The sequence below is a fragment of the Argopecten irradians genome, chromosome 14 (genome assembly GCF_041381155.1).
Source record: "Argopecten irradians isolate NY chromosome 14, Ai_NY, whole genome shotgun sequence".
NCBI lineage: Eukaryota > Metazoa > Mollusca > Bivalvia > Pectinida > Pectinidae > Argopecten > Argopecten irradians.
Genome location: NC_091147.1, coordinates 27,302,115 through 27,318,001, shown reverse-complemented (window position 1 = coordinate 27,318,001; position 15,887 = coordinate 27,302,115). Strand labels below are relative to the sequence as shown.

At 32.0% G+C, this 15,887-nt stretch overlaps 1 long non-coding RNA gene across 1 annotated transcript; it reads right to left on the bottom strand.

The window, feature by feature from the left end:
* Positions 1 to 2,079: 2,079 nt before the first annotated feature.
* On the bottom strand, positions 2,080 to 5,956 carry LOC138308309 (uncharacterized). The gene is made up of 2 exons (XR_011206110.1): positions 5,891 to 5,956; positions 2,080 to 2,850 (listed from the first exon to the last, which is right to left on the bottom strand). It is a non-coding gene; the product is annotated as an uncharacterized lncRNA (long non-coding RNA).
* Between the last annotated feature and the right edge of the window lie 9,931 nt (positions 5,957 to 15,887).

Here is a 15,887-nt window from a genome sequence, read left to right as displayed (position 1 = left end):
GAAATGTTTGCGTTTGGGAACAAGAGATCGAGGCCTAGATTCCCATACACTATTTAGCCTTGGGTCGGTAAGTCCTGTATTAGGATAGAACAGGTTAGGTTTCCAGTCTTTGATGCCTGTTTTAATTAATTTTACGCCCTCACTTCTGCCATGTAAAAAGGCGGAGTCATATGTTAAAGAAATAGCTTTTGGTGTTTATTTAACATCGTTGTATGACTGTAAAATTAAATAAATCTCGAATAGTGATCTTTTATTCCTCACAGTTCTTTAAACCTTATCTGAGTGGGGTTTGTTTTGTTACAATTGTGTTTACATACATCGAAAAAATAACCACATTCATACTAGGCATGATTTAACAAAAGAGTATCTGTAATTATGTTAATATATTGCTACCACATTATGCATTGACCTAAGTACATTTTAATACAACAATAATAGAATAAATATTATCAAGTAAAAATACATGTTTTACACGCTAAATACTTTTAAGTTGTTGGAATAATTGTGGGTCAAATATACATTTGATGATTCTTAAATGTATTTTTAATTTCCTGATTCCTCTGAAATTTGTATATCAACAGGTATCATTATGATATTATTTTTACGTCTTTGATAATGCTTAAATTAAAATCTGCCTAACGGACCACCTCTGTATAAAGACCACCAGCATAATAAGACAGTGCTAGAGTCCTACATGGCCAATTTCAACACAATGCAACCTGTGTATAAAACACCTGGCTAAAAAGACAATTTTCTTTTGTTCTTGGGTGGTCAAAGACTGGTTTTAAGGTCAATGACAGGTTTTACTGTACATTGAACTTCTATTTATGATTATTTTATGTTTTGAAGGTTCATCAGTACTTGTTCGATGATGTTGCGAATATATGGTATCCGAAGAGGATCGAATAGATGAATAACGACCTATCATTGAAATATATATCTACAAGTATATATTTACAAAAAAAACTAATCGTGGCTATGCATATCATTAACAGTTATCTTATGTTGATAATAAGTTAATGATGTTTTTATACATAAGTACAGTTTACATTCATTTTTTTGCAGAATTTGGGGCCATAATGACTGATGAATTTCAAGGTATTCGGCTGTCTCACACAAACTCTCCACATCTGGTTTGTAAGTTCGAAACCCAGGTGTTCAGTTATACTGACCATTATACGATGAATTAAAGAAGATAAATGATATACTTATGCTGAGTTTCATTGTTATGTAACAGAGAAGCAATACCTAATGTCTCATAAGCTATTCATATATCAACATGTTGATAAAAGCAATTTTAAAAATTACTATCTTGGCAGTCTTGTGTTGTTTTTGTTTAAAACATTTAGAAATGCAACATAGCTGAAATATCCTCATCCATCAATATGTGTACGCGCGATGCTTGACTAAAATTGTTTATACACATGAAATCAATTGAAAGCTTTAAACCAAGATAAAATACCCACAAAAATGTCCTGTTACACAGTATCCAATTTACGTGTGATATCCATCATAAATCGGAGTTCATGGGCTTGTATACAACATTCCCGGATTATTTATAGTAAGAATGGGTAAAGCTTTAGGTGGCAGACAGCAAGACTTAATATTGATAATGTTCGACTCTAAGGTGCCCTTCTGGGGCCGATTTACTTATGACAGCGAATTCTTCTCTTGCTATTCTCAATGATTGACCTATTGTTCGCCAATAGAATTAAAATATGATGGAACAGCGGGCTTCTTGGTGGTCGCCATTTTGGTTTTACGATGTTGCCTGACACCGCCAGTGGACGAGTATGACACTAATCCGATTGTGATGCCCCCTGCCGATTCCCTGGCACGCTCTATCTAGCCCTCGTGGTCATCTTACCGTAGTGTATACAAGTTATTCCTATTATTTCACACACAGGTAAAGGTTTTTTTTACTCACAAGTAACGTTGGTCATTGCTGTTTGTATAAGCTTTGATTGGGGATATCAAAACTTTCGATCACTGAACATTACTTTTTGAGAGAAATTACTCAATGCACACAGTTTAGATAAAAAAAAATATCTAATGCAATTTTATACAAAAAAAAAATCATTATCTATTGTATTGTTTTAATTTGTAATATGGTTCTATGATAAGATAGTTTAAAAGTGCATTTCCATAAAGAGCAGAACAGCAGTACGCCATCTGCCTCACCATTTTACGCCAAAAACCAATTGGATTCAAATAAAATTAAAACAGTTTTTTTTAAATTGCTTTTGTTATTTTGGGTGCCAAACAACTGTTCTTTTTTTTTGTTTGACCTCTTTAATAAACACAATATTCAATCTTTACCTAGTATGATGATTCTGTCAAAAGAAACAATGAAAATAGTGTAATTATCCATATTGCAAAACTAACAAATAAATGGTATTCATATTTTGCATTTTGTATGGATATTAGAGTTGAAACTGGTCATCGCCCTGTATTTTGCAAAATTCGTCTACTCCGTCCGCACTTCCTGCAAACATACGTTCTCTGTCATGTTATATTAATTACATCCCAATTCGTTTGTTCCTTGTCAATGAAAACCAGTACTATTAAACATATCGGGTTTCCTCGATGCTCCACGGAATTGTCATCCTTGAACATCACATAACGCCATCGTTATTTTCATTTTTGTACCATTTCCGGAATATTTTGTTCATGTCAGGTTTGCGAATTAGACGCTTCTATGTATTCTAATAACGGAGCCTGTTTCGTGTTCCGGAGATGTGTCGTGAGAGGACGAATTTTCCACAGTCTGAAATGTTTCCTTTCTTGGTTTCCGACAATACTGCCGTGACCGGATGTGAAACGACAGTGTGATGTTGATTTCGTAGTGTTCTGAAACAAGATAATAACCACTCATTGAAATAGGCTGGTAATTATGCCAACCCCAACCCATTGTAATTGATTTCTTCGTTCTTTTTCATCTACTTCATCGTAATGGATTATTCGTCAATTACAGTAAGACACCAAGGAACTTCCAACACTCATGACCAAGATTAATGCACATCCACAGAGATTGACCAATATAGAAACCAAACCTCCGGAACCATTCATAATTTTTGTTACTAGATATATAGCAAGTCAGTTATAATTCTATCGACTTTTTCGCTGGTTTTAAAGATAATGTACTTCAGAAAAATCAATATTGCGTGCAATGTTGTGTAAATATTGATGTTTATTCTGGATTACGCTCAATAATGTGTGTTGCCAATGTGATATGGAAAACGAATTATATAATACAAGAAATGCTTCAGCGTTGTGCTTTGATGTTAAAATGACACGTGGGATCAGCTTACTGTATCAGTGTTGCACGACTCTGAAGGTCATGCTGCAATAATGCCATAATTATACTCGTATGATAGCCTAAATCCCATATCATAGAATAAGCCATGCATCCAACTAAGCAAGTATTACCATATCATATTGTCATTTCACTTCGACTTCTCTGTACTTCATTCAAGGTAAATTTTGTTTCAAATATCATGATATGTTTTAAGATCGTTTCAGACAGTTAACTTGTTAACTTATTATTTATATTATTCCACTCATCACCACTATAAACATCTTGGATATGGCGTATAAAGGCTTTACCTGATGCCAAATATATTTATGCATACAATAAAATGTGTTGAAATACCAAATAACTGTCTTGCTTATCTACCGCATAATCACTAAAATTAACATTTTTGCACAGTAATGTTAATGCTGGAAGTAATAATTCAAATATCTCATTTTATTTTAAGACTGTGATGAGGAATTCCGAACATTTGAGAATAAGCAAACCTAGAGAAAAATCATCGACCGACTGATGGTTATCAATGTAATCCTTAAAATTGTAATTAAGGGATTGACGTCTTAATCACATTTTCAGAGGAATTCACAACTTTTTGATAAACAATAATATTTTTGATAAGTTTTGGTTTCAAAAGACTTCTTACCATTTTAAATCTAGAAATCAATTTATCAAAATAATGCGTCGTTTTAATGTTAGACATTGTTATAAGCGAGATTTCTTTGTAGAAAAATATGGAGCCAGAATTTGTCATCTCTTATCCCTATCAGTGGGCGTGGTCAAGGTCTGTCCAGTGGTAGTAATGACTCGTTAGAGACATTTGTCCAAATTACTAGGCGGGAACACCAGCACAAAATATGCAAGAAAAATCTCGCATCGTATTGACAACGACACAAATGCTTCACAGGTGTGCCGATGAGCTAGAAGACTGGAATAAAAGGATTCTGAGGCTAGCCCCTAAGGGCTTTATTTAGTGGTCTTTCTCTAGAGACAAATTATCGCAAAGGTTCTTTATAAAGACAAGCACCACATCTGACAGAGAAGAAAAACAGACCCGACACTTAATGACTGTCGTTTACAAGTTGGTGTTCGATGAGGAGAATTCCATGGAGAGCGTTTATATAGAACGTGCCAGTTCCCGTCAGCAGATGACAAAATTAAGACAAAATGTATCTTTAAACCTTAGTTCCTTAAACGAATTATTGACAGTATATTAAGAATATATGCATATTATTTATATATGTAAAAAAAATTATTAGTATTATCTTTTTTTTTTACATTTTTTTTACTTTAGAACAAAATATCGTTTAGTTGATTATTTTTAGCGGACTTTATATTTTTGAGGTTTTGCGAGACACATACATGGTTAGAAAAAGTACATCTGTAAAAAATTGATAAAATTATACTTTTTTATTTTTTTTCTTCCGTTATCATTTGGCTTGTATCAATTTTGTTAAGTGAAATTGAGTATTGAAAATAAATCAACTACGTATTTTTCTACAAGTCAAAATAATTTTCTCTGAGCTTTATTTATAATTGCTAGATAAATTTCAGTTTCAGTTAGCCAGTGTATATTAAACTTTTTACATTAAAAATACAAAACAATTGATAAATGAATCTAGTTTGAAAAATATAAGTATTCTGATCTTTTGGGAATGGCGTAGGATATTAGAAAATTAACAATGGCAAATTAGAATATTAGAAAATTTGTCATTAGACGTAGCCATCATACAATATGGGATGGTATTTTAATCTGGTCAATGTCATGTATAAAATAGATGGGTATGGGTTTTTTTTTCTTTTACATATATACAATGTAGATAGATACGATTCATTTACTCGCTGAACAGTCAGATGTATACTGACTGTATTCATCTCTGTTTTTCTGAAATGGAAATATAATCTACTTCATTGAGATAATTAATCATAAAAAAACCAAAGGCCACGCTACCATTCGTTATAGCAGACGACATGGTACCTTTTGTACAACACTAGAGGGCGCTCATTGTATGCCACCAGGGGGCGTCACTGATCATGTTAAAATCATGTATCAAACTACTGACATTGCCCCATCAATCTTGTATGGGGACCAGGGATAGCCTCATTGCATTCCTTTAGTGTTACTCTTCAAGTCTCGCGAGAGTGAGATTTGACTATTTTTAAGGTGTCGAGTGCCGTGCCCCAAACAACAGGGCAATAGAAATAACGCTGCAAGGGGTCTACTTTCGAGGATTGGTTTTGGGATTCAGATAATGAATATCAAAATCAAAATACATCATTTTAAAGACATTAATGGCACCGAAGAGATATTTCAATTTATATAATATTTTTATCTCTTAAATTGATGGACTGTTTAAGTACGCTTCAATGAATTTTATTTAACGATTCAGTGACTTTATTTCGTTTCGTTGAATATAAATTGAAATGTTCATCTCTATCATGACATATGTTCAATGGAAACCACAGACGAATGCGTATGAATAATAAAATGATTAATACGGCAATTTCAGATGAAAAGAAAAGTAAGATATATTCTATAGCATATTAAATATTGTGTTGTTGTGGTTTCGCGTTGCTACTCACCTGTCCCAGGTTGCTAAAGAAATCGGTCACGTGGAACAAACTCCATTGATGACATGACACGTGTTCTAAAAAAAGTAAATTAGAATATCACACTTTATCAATATTTTGTAATTGGTATATAAGAAAGTTAATATTCTAATTAAATTTGAATACTTTCATATCTTTATATTTTATATTAAAATTTGCCTGATACCAATATGACACGCGATTTCAATTCAGGACAGCACGGATATACTGTTAAGATGCCTCTGGACTTCAAATTTAAATCACATGTCTTCCAATTTTCTTGCTTAGAGACTCATGCATTAACTTGTGTTTGTAATATTTGAAGGTTCGAAAATAAATCATAAATGAATCCATTAACAAAATCGAAATTTTGCAATTATTTTCCCAAACTTTAAGATTGGTACCATAATTGTCAATCAAGTTTACATTCGTCTCAATTACAATCAAATTGAAGACTATTATCATTGTTTAAATGATATGTTTATCACCCCAAACAAAATGTTCCTTAACGTCATTTAAGAATGTATTCTTCTTAAGTTTCAGTCCGTTTCGACAAAGATAAAAGAAATTATGAGATTTTCTACTACAATTTATCAGTATCTGTAGCAAGTTGCCAGATGCAAATTTTGTCAAAAAATTACATTTATTTTTTAGTAGATTTTTTTGCAGGGATTTTAAGAAATGGCCCTTTTGGCGACCATTTTGAAAACATCCATACATATCAAACATCCCATTAGGAAATCATGGCTTTAATATCTTATGTATATGGTCAAAACGACAAAATTCCCACAAAATCCAATATTTTGTCAACTAGGTATCTTTGAATGACAATAGCTCAAAAACGAGCACACGGACATTTGTTTTTTCTTCCATTTTCTTTTATGGTATGAACTCCTATTTCCAAAAATCTATATGAAAAAAAAATTAATACAAGAAAAATTTGACTTCTCAGAGAAGTACATCCTTAAGAGCCAAAATGTGATCGTTGTTTTCCTTTTATCCATCTTTATTGATAAAATGATGAAATAAAAATTAAGTTATTTATAAACAAATTTACCAATTATTATCTTTTAAACGAGTAGTTTAACTCAAAAGTAGGTCAGCGAAATCGATGCACGTGTAGGAAGACCAAAACGCAACTCTTCTCCGTCACCATGGAATAAATATTAAAATTTTACAATTTAGGTTGTAGAATAATGAATGCTAGTAGACTTGTCGAGTATTATTGATTTTAAAACTTGTCAGGAAAAATGTTTTAATCTATTATCTTTAATCAGTATTCTTTGCAATAGTACACTTCTTTTAAAAAAATCGGCATTAATTAACATTGATTTCAAAAAAATAGGAAATAAACAAATAAAATAAACGTACAGAAATGTACTTTACAAGTTGACATCAGTCAATATTAAATACTTAGAACAATAATGAATTGCAAAAACTGTACTGTTTTCGGTAACGGCCAATTTATGAGGAATTTCACCGCTGGATTCAGCGATTACTTAAGCCTATGTGAGAAGTCGGAGAGAGTATGATTATGTTTATGTGTAAATATGTCCGTAATGCTGTAAGAAGAGAGGCGTATGTCAAAACTAATAATTTAAAACATCTTTCTTAACATAATACATGCTGAGAATAATGAAGGGAGTCACAGGCTTAAACTCGGCACTTCTTTCAAAATTGACCCTTAATTTCTATGGAAGCTCTCGGGACTACAATACGACCATAATTGATATAATTATGACGAAAATGTCACGCAGCCTCGTTCCTGGTCTTTGATTGATCGTGTGCCATTGCGAAGATTGCTCTTTGATATGGTCACTTGCATCAACACCAAGAGAACGTAGTCGTTGATACACCGAACAATTTAACAACTTGATTGGTGGCCGACGTTTTGGTATGAATGAGTAAGATTCAAATTGTGTATTGTATAGTGATTAAATATCGCGACTTACTGTTTGGAACCTTTTAGCGGGGTTTATTTTCGCGAGTTATCTTTTCGCTGGGGTTAATTTCACAAATTGTCTTTGAAAGTGTACAACAAGGCCGTAATAAGTTAAGCCATTTCGCGAGATATTAAATTTCGACAAATTTAATGAATCCGCAAATTCAATGTAATAACAATCCGCTAATATTGATAATTAAACAGTATTAGTAAGGTAACACTATCAACTCGTTTTAAACTATGTCCTATAAACTTCCCGAAGAAATTATATTTTTATTCAGTAAAAATAAATCAAACATTTTTTCCACACACGTGTTTGGTACCAGTTGCAACATCAAAATAGAAACAAAACTAATTCTACGTCAGGCTATGTCAGGTTATAGAAGAAAAAAATATAGGGATGTTTAGCAAGTTTAAAATACGTTCCTTCTTTTGCGTCACCCATAATTTCGCATTTCGTTAATTCACATTATCACAAAAAATGTGTTTTAAATGCAATGCTTCAGGTGACTTTTCTCCTTTAGAATATACATTTCGAACTTCTCATAAAAATCCCTTTTATCTAGAAATAGCGTCGTTTCATATCAATATGCAGTAAGTTTGTTTTATTAATTTGTTTTACATTTCTCACCCTTTAGTTATGCTTTCATTGATGGTGTAACTTTCTCTATAGTAAATAATTCTATTTTTAAATTGAATCTTTAAGGTTTTGGTCGTTGCAGGTACTTTAAAATATTCATTTAACATAGGTCATTTTATCTATAAATGCCGTGATTTCATATATATATATTTGTGTGTGTTTAATACGATTGTAATATTATTTATATTTAGTGTCTTTTCATAATCTTTTAAGCGATCGTATAAATTCTCCCATCTTCAATAATTCGGATTCCTATATTCCAACAAATGAGTTTTTGATCTTTGAAGGTAAATGCTATATTCTATGGCCCTTATGGGCTGCTGTGGATTCGGTCGAGTGTATCCACCGCATATACAAATACCGTATATTAACATAAGAATCATTTTCATTTAGCAGGGGAGTTTTCTTAGTGACCCCCTGCAACGACACATTATTGAAGACACCATTTCTAGAATACTATTTTACATATCCTATAATTACATCAGTATTATTTTATAAATGTGTACATTTTGTAGGCCGAATGACAATAGAAAAACCCATTAAATTTAGGCACTGTTATTTGTACACTCGTAAAAATGCATTTGAAAAATGTTATCCTGTGCAAAGAGTTGTCTGGTTGTAATTGGTGAACCAGGTGCAGAAAACTATTTACCTCTCAAATATTGACGTTAAATATTTTCATAATTTAATTATTGTGATGTTTTAATATGCATTTTAATAACGAGGCGTCGAAAAATAGTCCTTACTGTTGTATTTATACCTATAAGGCTTAAATTAAATGACATTTAACATATATTTGTATAAGAATTTAAGCTTCGGGGCAAGCGTAAAACATTGGTTATTTTTTATGTTTTGTTTTAATACTCAATGTACTATTTAAGATATGACGTTTGGATCGTAGAGTTTCCATATATTTAAAACGCATATTTGCTTCAAATACAACACGTCTAAGAGAAAAATATATCCATTTTATTATTTGTTTGTTTTCAAAATTAAATGAATTAACATTAATTATCAGTATGAATTCAAAACTAATTGTAAATCGAAATTTTATATGGTCTCCTTAACAAGGGAACCGTTTTGTTTGAACTAAACCAGGTGAGTTTAGCCCTGAGATCAATGTAGAATCAGAACGAAACCGATACATTTCTCTGTTAATTTGGTATTTAAAATTCCAATCTATAGAAAAACTTTTTTTTCGATTTTACACCTTAATACACCGATCAGATAGATACATTTGCAACATATATACGTTTTGCTTTACACGAAATGATGGACGTTTTCTTCATCAAAGCAGGGGATAGGCGTTTTAAGGAATTTAAATTTCATACACAAACAAATACACGTTTATTGAATTCGCGCACAAGAGGTGGAGAAACGAAATATCTAGGATAAAAAGAATTTATATTTTAGTTTTACTATCCAATTTCCCTTATGACAGATATTTTTCACACTCATTTCTCAGGATGAGTTTGCAGTTTTTATGGATAGAGTTAATCAACTTTAAAGTGACTTGGGCAAATCAGCTGTTAGCTGATGGGGGATTCTTTAATGAAGCGATACATTTCAACGACTCTAGGTCATATTTGACGAAAAATGTTTACTTTTTGGAAATATATGAAATTTGTAAAATAACATCTGAGCTGCATGTTCATCTAAGGACGAATTTAGAATCTCGTGATACTGATCGAGACACGATGTTATTGATGACAATTAAGTAGAAGAAAACAATACTACAGCATTTGGCTTTAGTGTCTACATAATTCTTGTTTACTATATTTTCAAGCACATTAAAAGACGACAATACTAACAAACGTAGATCTGAAGTAAAACTCGAGAGACGTAATCTATAAAAAAAGATTTAACATTTTAAAGTTATAAGTCCCGTAACAGAGTTTCGGAAGGGAAATTACCCAAACAGCTAGAACCTGTCGATTTACAAACATGCAAGGCTAATGGGTAGCGGAAGAATGTCCACGCCTTTACATTTGACCATCCACCATGGTTTCCTTCAACGACATTGCCATTTTAGTGCCACATTGTCATATCTGAGATTAAGTCTTGTGACTGAAATTAAGTCAATGTCCTACTATAATCGAAACAAAGCGATAACTTTTCTTGGCAACTAAAATTATTCCTTGTAGAGCTGATGCAAGGTCACTTTGCCTTTTAAAAGTTCATTTCAACTATATGCTGCACCAATGAATGTCAAAAAACGTTCTACCTAACTGAATTATATATTTTTTGATAATCAAGTTGGACGTTATTCAAATTTTAGAATTCATTGCAAATGCATCACTTCGATAAACAAGTATCACAGGAGTATTTCTATTATAATCTATGCAATTGTAGGGTGTTTTTTTAATGTATGTTATTTCCATCTTTTCTCTGTAAATTTGAAACGCATCTATTGTTAAGTTGCGTCCCAAGTATCCACAATGGAGTCTTGACTAATCTAAGTAATAACGTCTTATATCAGAACATTTAAAAACACCTCTAATTAATAATACCACTGATGTTTCTAGTTTTTTAATTAACAGTTAGCCTAAAGTGTTGCTAATATTTACTCATTCTTTAACACTTTTCCTGACAAAATTATCGCAACATTCCTTTGACAATTTAATGATTTAAATAACGGAACTCAAATTATACATTCATATATTTAAATTATCAAGATTATTTTAATCCTATTGAACAAAATCATTTAAATGTTGACACGTTTGACACAATGTATGACACATGGATGTATTTATAGTTCGGGAAAAATGAAAGGTTGCTTTAACCATGTGTGTGTATATATATACTTTTAAATAGTGATATAAAGCAGTACAAACAATAATTTAAAACTAACTTCTTCAGTGGGTTTTTTAACGCAACCAACATTTGAAAAGGTAGTCTTCCTTTACCCCACATTCTGTTTGTAATACTGTATTAATTTTTCACTAAATCGAAAGTCAATTACTACATTTAAATGCGACTTTGAGACACAATTCCAATGTTACCTCTTTTCATAGAGCTCATCATGTCAAGTGAGATCCATTTTAATCGACTTGCATTTCAAACATCATACAAATTCGCAATTGACATCGATGAATAACGAAGTCTGGGTAATGCCCATAAACCGTCTTTCAAGCCATTGGATAGGAATCAAATGCTTTATTAGAAATCGACATTTTCTGGAGTGAGACAGTCTGCCATGGCGCCGTAAACGGGTAAGGCGTACGCGGAAAGTGAAAGGCGAGTAGACGAAATTCGATTTACAAATATTCAATGGATCAAAAGGCTTTCTATTACACACAGTAGTTCTCTAGTCTGAAGTTTATTGTCCATAAAATTTATTCTTACAAGCGAATTTCGCTATAATTCATTAAGTTGCAGAGCTACCTGTCCGGAAAGTTTGTCCCGTTTTGAGAATTTGTTTATTCCCATCCTTAGTTAGGTCTTATTATTTCCGGTTTACGTTTAATGATATTTTGATATAGTGTATTGTCATCATCACTTGTAGATCGCGTGAATTATGTTACATTTCTGTAAAAGGTGTGTTATAAACCAAATATAGCATCATTAAATGTGGAAATGAATTTATGAGCTTCCGGTCGTGTTGTTACAGCTAAGGAAATTAAATACTTCTTGCTTAAATGAAACAATTAAAAAAGCAAAGACTTTGTCACAACAATTGGATGAAACACCTCGTATAGAAAAGCATTGTTTCAAGCTTTATTGCTTTTGATAAATGCTATACACATCATGGAGGCTTTCCTCAATGCAGTGTTATTTTTAAGTTTAAAGTCACGGTAAACACCATGGAAAGGTATCACATCTTTAAATAACAATGCAACGTAATTGTTATGTCTGTGTTTAACATTGATGGTAATTCGGTTTAATTATTAGATACATACTGATTGTATAGTTGTTGCTTTTATTTATCTATTCATTAATCTATTGTAGTTGTAAAAATAATAAAGGACTATAAAATATATTCAAATTAAATTACGTCTAAAAGTTATCTAATTAGCTTTCACGCTTTATGTTACAAGACTATAATTACAAACATGAAAGTATCATCACATAAAATATATAAGTTCACAAAAACTCACATTTCTTGCTATGGAAAGTGACATAAACTTTACATAGCGTCATCAATTTCGCTGTCTATAAGACATACGTTTATATTTCATTCATAGAAATGAACATCCGCCGGAGATTCCGTATCAGACTTTGATGTTGGGAGAAATTATCTCTAATCCATATCAATCCTTCGCGGTGCCATTCATATTAAAGTATATCATTCATAATTATCTTATATGCTGTCGGCGCTTTGGATAAATCTCTCCTCGATGGCGTAGAGTTCCTGACGACACTCTATCTACGGACACGCCCTGTTGATATTAAGGCACTCAAGTATCCAAAATCTAATTACACAGAAGTTCATGGGACAGGAATTTCATATTTTACATCATATAGTCAGATACATTTTCGTAGAGTATAATAATGAATTATGAGTGCATTTTATTTGGCATGGAACAAAATAACATATTTCAAAATAATGTTTATGACGTCTAAACAGGTAAAAGAATAATTCTTAAAACTTTAAGACGTAATTTCTATCAAACAAGGAAATTTCAAAAATTATTTTAAAATGTTTCTGATGAAAATAATATTCAAACAATAACAGGTAATTGTTCCATATTTTTATATACAGAACTGTAGTTGATACAATTCCATCCTATGTCGTCCTAAGCCGACAAAAACATTAATTTAAAATTTTATATTGATTCAGGTGCAGCTATGGACCATCCTCGGAGTACATTATGGAACAATCCTAAAAATCGGGTCCATTTTCATGTCTTAATCTATTCTAACTTATCAAAAGCTTTCAATGAATGCATTTGACACTGATATGAAAATAATGAGGATCCGTTGATATGTTTTCCCTGTACGTATCGAAATAACAAACTCCAGCTTGCTGGTTTATTGTAAACAGATTTTGAGCCTGCCCTCGCTAAGGAAGGGGTGGACTTTCCTGGTGTGTGCACAGTGGAATCCTTGTCCTAGAAAGTCCCTCTGGTTCTCAATTTGACTCCTGCTAGATTATCGTCATGCCGGGAACTTTAAAAAAAGTTCACCGGCTTACCATATCATATACTGGAACCATGCCGAGTCATTCACCAAAGAGGAGAAAAGGCAAATTTACATTTTTTATTGAAAGCTTTATGTGCGATCTTCAAGATAGCATTACCTAGTTAAATGTTAACGTTTTATGTGATTCAGAATTAATTAAACCAGCAAACGATATCCAGTCAAACTGTCGGAGTTATTGTCGGAGTTATTGTTAGCGGTGGTTTTAGGTTACGACACTCCGATACAATGGGCACGTATTAGCGGACAAGAGGTAGGCGGAATTTGTGTCCAGACCTTACAGTAGTCGGGAAATAAATCGGCAAGAAATCAGCCAAATTCATGGACAGAAAGGTCACAATGTCACCGAAGTCAAATACATCTCATGATATAATTTATCGCTTACGTCTCGAGAGTAATTAGTCACTTTTTATTGGTATATCAATGATAGATTTACCTTTTTAATCGTATATTTCGTATCGTCAGGTCGATATCGTTATATTATAATCGTGTTAACTTTCATGTATCATATCATTTTAATTTTGGTGTTAAATTTCGGATGACTAAACTGCCTAAAGCTAGTAGAATAAAGTTATCTGTACCAGGTATACTTGTTTTATATAAAGTATGGCTGCTACTATTGAGTTTTATCTGCTTTAGATATTCACTATAAAATTGCAAAACGTGTGATAGAGATTTAAGCCAATCAAATGAAGAAATAGCAACATGGAACAATAATATAATCTTCCAACATCTTGATACCTCAATTTACAAAACAGCAAAATTTATCCTCTAATTAGATTCTTTGTTCAAAATCAAGATTAACTTGTCAATATCCATGCATTATAGCTTTGATGTAATGTTCAATCATAATATCAGTGTATTGAAATAATATACATGCAATACGAAAACACTAGCAGTTATAAAAGAGTAAAAAAAACCATAATATCAAATATATATACAATAATATGAATGACGCTAAATAAAGATAATAACGTAAAAATGATGAAATGCGAATGGGTAAACATTGAAAATAAAATGTATTTAATGATATGACATAAATGGTTAGTTAATTTAAAGAAATACCCAATTCTTACATTGAAAAGGCCCTGAATATTACAAATTATTACATTTAATAATCTTTCCTATAAGACTTAATACATAAACAAACATAGACATTCTTTGCTGTATTGATTCGCCCATACATTTTAAACAAATTAATGCACATCTGTACTACAGATCAAAGCAAGCAAACCGGAAATGTCTTTATCTCCGAGAAAACACATAGAGTTGCTTTACCCTGTGTGTTTGTCCAAGCCATAGGAGGGAGTTATACGTGTAGTAAGGAATCCCTTTGGGACCATGCACGATTGAAGTATTTGCAATACCTTTTTTCAAAATCTTTTTTTCAGCGTTGCATTGACAATATTGAATATACTTATTCAATTGATTTTCCTTTGAAGTGATCAAAACATTTCATTATAGTAAGAAGCATTTATTCTCACATAATTTAATTGATTAACAAATAGTTCAAGACAATAAAATTTAAACAAAAATTAGTTCTGTATCATCTTGCTTTCAAACACTGTGTTTAAAACTATTAATTGTTTCGCAAGTGCATTGATCACTCGGCATAATGGTCTGAATATGTTTTATTTTTTCTGTCTGTCCAGTTAGTCGGCTGGACTAACTTAATGAACAAGGCTGTTAATAGGAAGTCCAACGAAAAAACTAAAATCTTAATATTAATAAATGCTCAATAATTCAATGTCATTATACCATATAGCCGATTATTTTCGAGGATCATTTTTTTTGGCATTTATTCTAAAAACGAGAAAATCAAAATTTTAGTGATTTTTTTCCTCTATATGGATTTTAAAGGTAGATATCGTTCAACCATTTTTCAAAATTTCGTGGATTACATTTTCGCGTTCATAGCAATGTGACGCGAAATCGCGAAAATATCATCCCCGCGACAATAACCGACTATAAGGTATATCATGGAAACAAGTATACAATGTACCATTTTATACATATGTTATATGGGAGGAACAAAGACATAATGACACTTCCGAATGCTCTCACATGATCGACAAAAGGAACATAGGCGGACATTTCTCGTGCAGATAAGTCGAATTGTTTCAGCACCACCATTAATATTTTCCGTCACATAATACAACCGTGATGAATTAATTGGGATTTTTTAAAAATTATTTTTTTGCAAATGTTGGGAGCTAAAAAATAGATTTTTACAGCAATTGCGTATAAAAATGAAAACAATTTAAAGAAAA